This window comes from Poecile atricapillus, chromosome 5, assembly GCF_030490865.1.
Source record: "Poecile atricapillus isolate bPoeAtr1 chromosome 5, bPoeAtr1.hap1, whole genome shotgun sequence".
Lineage (NCBI taxonomy): Eukaryota > Metazoa > Chordata > Aves > Passeriformes > Paridae > Poecile > Poecile atricapillus.
The window spans coordinates 30,059,220-30,068,094 of record NC_081253.1 but is presented as its reverse complement, the minus strand read 5'-3'; positions in this window follow the sequence as shown (position 1 = coordinate 30,068,094).

The following is an 8,875-nucleotide window of genomic DNA, read 5'->3' as shown; positions in this document are numbered from 1 at the left end:
TGTTTTGTATCAGCCACCATTGCTGATTTCAGCTGCAGGATGAACCCTTAGCAATGGGTTTCTTGCCAATGTTATGAGTGTTGCTACTGGGCTCAGGGGGGTGATGGTTGATAAAAAGCCTGAGTGTTCTGATATGGCCCTTCACCTGGTCTGTGATTTGCAGCCCAGGTACCTCCGTGCCAGATCCAACCCATGAAATTAGAGGGCGGCTCTGAGTGTCTTACACCTCTCTGCTGAGGTGTTGAGTAACCTGGTGGGCTCTCCCAGGAAGAGCCTGCATGGACGTAATGCCAGCATGGAGTGGCTTGTGTGACATATGCTCCACGTGAATTCCCTGCACCCTCCACAGGTGCATCATTTGGCTGAAAACAGACAACACTCATGGCTAATTATGTGTTGCTCTGCTACCTGCTAATTAAGGGAAGCTGCAAAGCTGAGATGAGTTCTCTGGGGTAGTGACCACCAGAATCAGTGACTGCAGAGGTGAAGGGTAAAAACTTGGGAGAGAAACCTGGAATGGGTAATACAGTAGTGGTTGGTTGGATTTTTTAACCTTCTTCAGGATTTACTGACATTCCTGTTCAGAAATACAGCAACATGGCTGGGATAAATAAACATATGTAAAGATCACAATTCCTAACTCAATAGAAGTGAACACATTGGAAAAGCCACTGCTTATCAGGCTGGAAAAGAAACCCAGTTGTGTTGGCACAGACACATTTTGGAAAATTAAATAGCAGGAAGGGAAATGACGCTGTGGTTCCACAGGCGTGCAGGGAGGCCATCAGAAGGGAGCTCCCTTGCCCTGCAGGCTTCAGAGAAGGCTGAGGGGAACTGCAGGGGTGGCTCCCACTGCTGGGAATTCAGCTGGGTTTCCTGGGGCTGAACATCAATGGCAGAGGCTGTGCTGAGAAGGTCTCTGACAGAATAAACAAGCAAACTCCAGTCAGCAATGGAATCTTGGTACTGCTCCATGGTCCCTGTGCATTGCAGATGTACAGGGATGGTCAGATGCACACCTCTGGCCATGACTTCACCTTGGTACCTAGGCTGACAAGTGCCATGGGGAGGTTTCTTAACGTAACATATACACTGAAAAGTTTCATCTTAGTTCCAATATAGGGCTGGATTTCAAAACCAGAATGGTGCCATCAAACTTCTGAAATTAACATCTGGTTAAAGCCTGGCTTACAGGAACTTTTTAAAAACTGTTAATATAACATAAGATAAAAACAAACTGAATATGGAAAATCTGTACAAAAATATTCATGATATGTGTCACTATGTATCTTTTACATGGCATCTGACATGAATCAGGATGTAACTTAGGGGGTTACTGAACTGTGTTATCGAAGTATTGATGTCTCTCAATTCTGCATCACAGCAGCTGAAGCTTTGTCGTAAGAGATGGATGACTAAATGACAACACACAGATGATGTGCCTCCTGTGGAAGCATCTATGGAAGATGCTAAATGCGTATAAGATACTATTCATTTTACCAGTAATGAAATATCTGCAATACAGAATAACTTTCTTGTGTGCTAAGATTTCAGTATTTTAGTCTGGCTTGGCTGGAGAACATAATGAAACTATGGCACCAATAGTGTAAGTGAATTAACTGGTGGTTTTGGTCCTCTGGCTATATAAGACTTCATTTGTGTTTGCTTATTAAGCTAAATTGCAATAATTAATCATTCTTTTTCAGAAAATATATTCTATATTCTAATATCACTCTGCAGCAAAGATGAGACCCTTAGAAAAGCTTTAAATTTTATCTCATCAAGAAGTATTCTGGGCAGCACCAGTATCTTAATGGTTAAAACTACAAAAAATTAGTCCATACAAGAACCAAATCTTTAGCTCTCCTTTGTACATGTCTAATAGTAACTGGAAGGGAATGGAGTGACTTGTTACATGAAGACATTACCTTATATTTTACTATTACTAAAGCCTTTTGTTGGTCAAGAAGACCCAGTGGAACAGAAACAATAATTATTTCCTGTAGTACAAGTTTTACAACAGTGGAAATGCACCCAGCTGGCAAACCCCTTTAAATGAAAGCAATGAAGGCATCTGATGGCTTGGGATTAACTATTTCCCCAGCAGTGCCAGTGAGGAACCACGCTCCTCTTTCCTAAAATGAAGCTGCATTCAACGAGACAATGGATACAGATTGATTCCTGTGGGTAAAATCCCCTTTGAGTACGTGGTGCCTACTCCACTGTTTTCTTGTAGGATTTCCTGGAGACCTAAATGAGCCCTTAAAGGTTAACCTGGGGGTAGGCGTAGGATGCGAGGAGGGAATGTTCACCCAGCTGGTCCGAGGCTGATGACGTGCACTGGAAACCCGAGAGCCTGTTGCACAGCTTTTGTGCCTGGGGTTGCTGTGGGATCATACAGAGCTGGCTGGCTGTGTCCCTGTGAGTGCCATGCCCACAGCAGCTCTGGCCCTGGTGTGCCATGCCCACACCACCCAGCTGTGCTGCCCCTCCTGAGCATGTGCCTTGCAGTTGTGTTTGAATGCAATGTGCAACGCCTGTTTCCCAGTAACTCACTGTCTGCACGGTCCTATTCTGCGCTGCCCTGTCTGGATTACCCAGGAATATCTGGGAACCTGTGCTCCTGAAATGTCTGCTATCAGCGAGCCCAATAGCTGGGAAGCCCTAGGAAGCTTTCATTGTACTCCATTTATTTTTCCATTCCCTCCCACACCTCACACAACATGGGGCAACAACACAGGATGCAGTCAAATGGTTCTTACAAACATCACTGTAAGGCATTTTAATTCCTCTTTTAAAAGAACCCAAACTATAACTTGGTTGCAAACAGTACCTTCCCAGGGGTGCTTATTTCAGAGGACCACTTGGAGTACCCATTTTACTTCACACAGATTCATGGCTTTCAGAAGGAACAATTTCTTTTGTTATCCCACCTGGGCAGGAATGCTGTTGTTATATATGGCCAGAAAATGGAAGTGAAAATACAAAAGCTGTGGTACAAAACCTCTTCTTGTTGCCAGTGGCACTTGAAATGTGCTGCATCATCAGGTTTGAAGCCCTGAAAGATTTTTTTTACTTTTTGGCCCAGGTGTATGATTCTTAGGGCTTTTCCTAATGTCTTTAATAGCAGTGATGATACGCAGCTTATAGAATTCTGCAACAATTGTTGCTCATTAGTCACTGACACAAAGCTTTGCACAGCAGAATCTATCTACAGGTGCCACAGGGAGAAGACAAGGAAGAAAAATGTGTCATACTCTGAGGTAAACAGCTTTATTCCCTATTAGTCTGCCAGAGGCTGAATTAGTAATTGATGAAGCACTTTGCCACGATGAGATTTGTTTAGTCCACTTAGGATTTGTTTTTCGCTGTTAACACAGAGCTAAACAAGCGAGGCTGTGTCTACATGCTCTTCTGCAGATAGGAGCTTGCTCCGTGCCTGGTGCCTGTCAGCAGTGAGCCACATCCCCAGCAGCACGGCTGCCTTGTTTGCACAGCACCGAGGGGAGGGCCAATATTCCCACAGTTACTCATCCCAGCACCGCACCCCCTTCCTCCAGCAGGTGTTGGAGGTGCCTCTGCCTTGCTAGCACAGGGCAGGCTGCTATCTGCAGCACAGGAACCCAGCCCTCACACACGGAGCACTGCTGGCAGGCCGGGGGGAGGGCTGGTGACAGCCTTGGGCAGGGTGGGGGTCATGGCACCTTTGTCCAGCTCTGTGGCAGTGTGAACAAAGTGGTTCCTCTGCCTAGGGAACACATCTGTTGGAAGGTTGGGGTTTTTTCCATCTTTAACACACCCTATTGCTTATTAAGATTTGAAAAAGGTAGAAGTCCATATTGTTAAGACCACCACCAAATTTTTGGAAAGAAGCTGACACTGCTACAGGGAATAAAAAAAAAAAAAAAAAAAAGAAACAAGAATATAGAAAAGAAACACAAATCCCTATCTCAAAAAGTAAATCCAAACCAAATTAAATTTTCAAAGCCTCTTTCCTGGATATAAATCCCCTATTTTTCTTTTGAAGGTCAGCATTAGATGATGCAAGAAGAAGGCTGAACTTCCAGCCCATTAGGCTCTGTGGAGCCAGGCGGCAGACAGGGTGATGTGCTGTGTCTGCATACCTCCCCCAGGCACTGGAGAAGAAGTGAGATGCAAAACCCTTCCTGAAGTGGAAGGAGTTACAAGACCCTTCTCATCTCCAAGGGAACACACTTCTGCCACAGGGGTGCTGTGGGATGAGCTCATGGACTGTGGGAATCACTCCTAGAAGACAGGGCTGGCAAAAGGAGAAGGCATTTGCAAAGCCTTCTGAAATGTTGCCTCCCCTGGCTAAAACTGATAGGCAAGGGCTCAGCTTACTGCTATCTGAAGGGCACTCCCCAGTGCCGACTGTCCTGTGTGAGCCTCATGTGTGTGTGAAACAAGGAACTTGGCTCAGTCAGGAAGGCAGAGGTTTGTCAGACCCTGGTGTCCCACTGGAACTGCCCTCATCCTCCAATGTGAAGTGCTAGTCTCTTCTATCAGCCTCGGCAGTGGGGTAGCTTAAGGGATCACTCCTCATTTTTGTTGGCATAAAGCTGGTATCTATTTTCCCTATGTAAGCTGGAGTTACTAAACTGGTTTAGGTGACTGTGACTGGAATCCCTGTGAACAGTGTGGGTTATTTCTGGCACAGCTACAGTGGGAAAGTGCTCATCCCCTCATCTGCACTTGTTAAATCTTTTAATTAAAGATCACTTTGATGAAGGTGCAAGGCTGAGAGGTCAGGGTTTTGCTACAGTACTCATGAGAGACCCAAGAAACAGCAGTTGTGAGTGGTAGTGGGCTTTGAGACTTGTCCTTTGGAGCCCTAGTGGAAAAGATGAAGAGGCAACAACTCCTATGCTCTCCATCTGTATGGGGCAAAGTTAGACCCAAATTCCTCCGGTTCAAGCTGATTCACAGCTGAGCAGGAAAGCTGATCTAGAACTGCCCCACATAAGTGATTTCATGTAAGTCATCAGACTGATGTGTGAGGGATCCACCAAAAGAGGGAAATGAGTAACTTCCAAAAACACCTTGCAGGACTGGGTTCTCAGATGAAAATGTCCACTAAAATGTGTGGAACCCAGGAAGGAAAGGCTACATTACTGCAGCCACACAAGCATGTGGCTCCCCTGGAAAGAATAAGAATGCTGCAAATTCTGATTGTTTGCTTTGCTTGCTTGCCCATTTTTTTTTTCCCCCTGTGGTATTTACAGTGCCCTGGTACTCATTGAGCTTTCCTAGCTAACAGCTAGGGAGGTAGATGGAGCTGCCTGGAGTCCTGGCATCAGACACGACAGGCACCTTCCTGTTTCAGGCATCCTGCAGGTACCTTGCAGGAGGACAGCTTGGATGTGTTCCTGTGCTGGGAATAAGACCCCAACAGAGCAGGGATTCCCCAATGCACCTGCCCCACTGACTTCTGGATGAAGTTCCTCTCAAACCTGTGTGGCATTCCCAGGCATCACTCCTATTTCCCTGGGGAAATACTGACCCTGATGGCAGAATATGGTGTGTTCAAGATGCTAAAGACACTAAACTGCTGTTTGCTGGGGTCTCCAGACTGCCAGACTGGCTGCCAGCTTGTTAAACACACACTGATGCGCCATTAGGGAGCTGAAGTGTCATCAGTATTATAAACCTGAACCTGTAGCTTAATTTAAGGGCTTGTCTGACATATGGTAATGGGCTGGTAAGGCTTGGTGAAAGGTGGCATTTGCAGGCATCTGTACATTTTTAATCTCTATACAATAAAATATTACACATTAGCTTTTGCTCTTGCTGGCAGATTTCTTGTGGGAAGATCTACTTTGGGACTCCAGTAGCACTGAATACTGAGCAACTGACAGAAATAGGGAGTTTGGAGCAGTGTCTCTGCTGGCATAACTCCATTGCAGCCAGAGGGTGAAATCCCAGCCCTGTTGGGATGCACGGGACTTGTGCCAGGCTTCAACTGCTGAGAACTCTTTCAGCAACTCAACCCTGATTTTGCTTTGGACTGAAACCTCCCAGTGGATCTCAGCCTAGAAACACTTGCATCTTTCACACAGAAGAAAAATGTTCTGCAGCTAGCAAATGAGCTTGGAAATGATTTAAACTTCATCAGTGGAACCCCTGCTGTAGACATTCACTGCAGACTAAATTTGGTTTGTGTGGTAAGACGCTGAGAGGCTCAGAGACACTCATCTCCCTCAGAGATGGAAGGGCTCCTGCTTTGGCTGCAGTCACAGTTTATTGGACGTGCTCCCTGTTACTCCTGTGAATGGCAGGAGCAAAGCTTTGGTGCTCTCAGTGTGACTCATTCACACAGTCAGTGCTCACCAACTTTTAAGTCTAGGAACCCCAGATATTTATGAAGTATCTCTTCTCTTTACAGTGTATATTGCTGTCATGGCACCCTGGCTCCTCTTCCAGGCCTATCCATTGTTCCAGAGTATTTGCTGGAAGCTCTTGAGGAGGAAGACACACCTGCATCAAAGTCCTTGCATTCCTGTTTATGCAAGGCTACAGCCCCAGCAAGCTCAGAGAGCTGGTGCTTCCATCACCCACAGCTGTGACTTGATAACGTTGTGGTTCTGAGGTCAAAAATGAAACAGGAAAAAAAAGCACTAGAAAAAGAAAAAAATAATAATTCTGGTCTCTTTATACATTACAAAGAAGCAGGATGGGGAAAACTGCTTTGCTTTGCAGGTCACCTTCACAGCAAACAGGAATCATTCAGTCATTGCTGGATAATACCAAGGGCACTCTCAGAGGCTGGCAATTGGAATGATTAAAAAAATATGAGCAAGATTTTAAGTGTCTCTTTGAGAAACAAACAGAGCAAAATTGTTCATCAGTGGTGAAATAGACACTGTAAACAATGTATTTAATGAATCTGGAAGGATCTTGTAAGGGAGCAGATGACCAGCTCTGTCTTACCAGCACAGTCCCAGTCCCTTATAGAAGGAGTTTGACCTTGCCTTTCTATCCCACACATCAAGCTTTCTGTAGTCTCTTTTTGCATTTGAGAAAACAGGAAATATTTCACAGAATCACAAAATCAATAAAATGGGCTGGTAAGCTAGTGCAGGTTGCCCAGGACTGTGTCCAGTTGGGTTTTGGGTATCTCCATGGAGTGAGATTCCACCACCTTTCTGCACAACTGACTTGTTTTTGGGCACTCTCACAGCAAAAAAATTTAAAAAAAAAAATAAAAAATATATTTTTTGTGTTCAGGTGGAATCTGGTGTTTCAGTTTGTGTCTCTTAACCTGTCAATGAGCACTACAGAGAACAGTCTGCCTCCCTCTTGTTCTCTGTTCTTGGGATGGACCTTTGCAGCACTTGCAGGTGATGTCTGAAAGCCAGGCAGCTTCTCTGGATGCTGTGATCTCCAGGACCATCTCACAAGCAGATCCCTGAAGAGGCCAGTCTGCTCTTCAAAATCAGAGTGGTCTTGCCTTTTGTGCTACTGTCCCCTCTCAGGATGCTGAACTCCACTGTCTCACAGGCACTGCACTGAATATTGACCCACCTCCACGTTTCCAAGCAGTGCTTCCTTGATTCTGAGGTCCAGCAGAGCACCCTTGCTTATTAGTTCCTTTATCAGACACGCCAGGGAGTTGTCAGTGTGCTCTTGAACTTGCCTAGATTGCTTGGGCCTCTCCCTCTGCATTGTCATTTCTAGTTCAAACCTCTTCCTACCAGCTTCAAAAGAAACCTTGGTAAAAAATAAATTCACCTCCCTCCATGCTCGCTGCTGGTCCCTCTGCTCCCTGCTGCAGGCCTGGTGCAGCATTTCCAGGTGTACTGGCTGCAAGGTGGCTTGGAACCCACATCTGGTGTCTTCTGCACCTCTCCAGCTGCTCTGGAGCACCAGCACTTGCCTTCCTGGACAGGTGTTCACCTGAAACCATCTCAGCAGTGACACACCACACAAGTGCTCTTGGTGAAGTGTTTTAGTGTTTTCTGCTGTTCAGCTAACCGCACTTGTGACTTCCTTTCTGCTCAATGCTTGCCATAAGGTGAAGAAACTTTCTTAACTGGTTACTTTGTTGGTTTTTTTTTCCTTGAAAAATTGAAGGGTTCTCCTCAAATCTATTGTACTTGGGGCTGAAAACACAGGATACAAATTCATTCTTTGCAAGGTCTCTAAATAGATGTGGCAGACAAAAGGAAGAAATGAAGAAAAACCAGCTATGTATGAAAAAATATTGCCAGTTCTAAATAAAAGTAGAAGTATTTTTGTCCAGCTTTTGCCAAAGACACTGCCATTCCTGGAGTTTGGCTTGAAATCCTTCCCAAGTGACTAAATTAAACCCATTCATGTACTGAAATACAATTGATGACTGAAAGTGTTAGTGCTACTGTATTATAGATTCCACCAGGAGACAGGCCCTTGAGGAGTCTGTCAATTCCCTCTGCACTCTGCACTCACTGAAGGATTCAGGACAGAAGTGGATTAAGCTCTTGGGGGGCTTTAAGCAAACTCTCAGATTCCTGCAGGCAGTGTCTTTCATTCCGAGCCCTGAGTGGCACCCAGCAAGGCTGCTCTGCTGCCGGCACACAAATATTGCTCAAAATTCCTTGGGCCAGAGATCCTGTGTGGCAGAATGTGCAGCCAGGCACTTCACAACTGCTGTCATCTATGGATTCCTGCTCACACAAATAGAAAGGGAAAGCCCAGCTAGCTGGGTTTAGCTCTGACAAGGAGCAGCAGTGCACGTACACTGCTCTGCTGCCCTTCCTAAGGGGGAGAGCTCAATTACAGGACCACCTGCAAGTCTTTGGGCTGGTCCATGGCATGCAGCTATTTCCTCGGGACCAGCCAGCCAAGGATGTCACAACGCTCGTGGGGATTTCTCCAC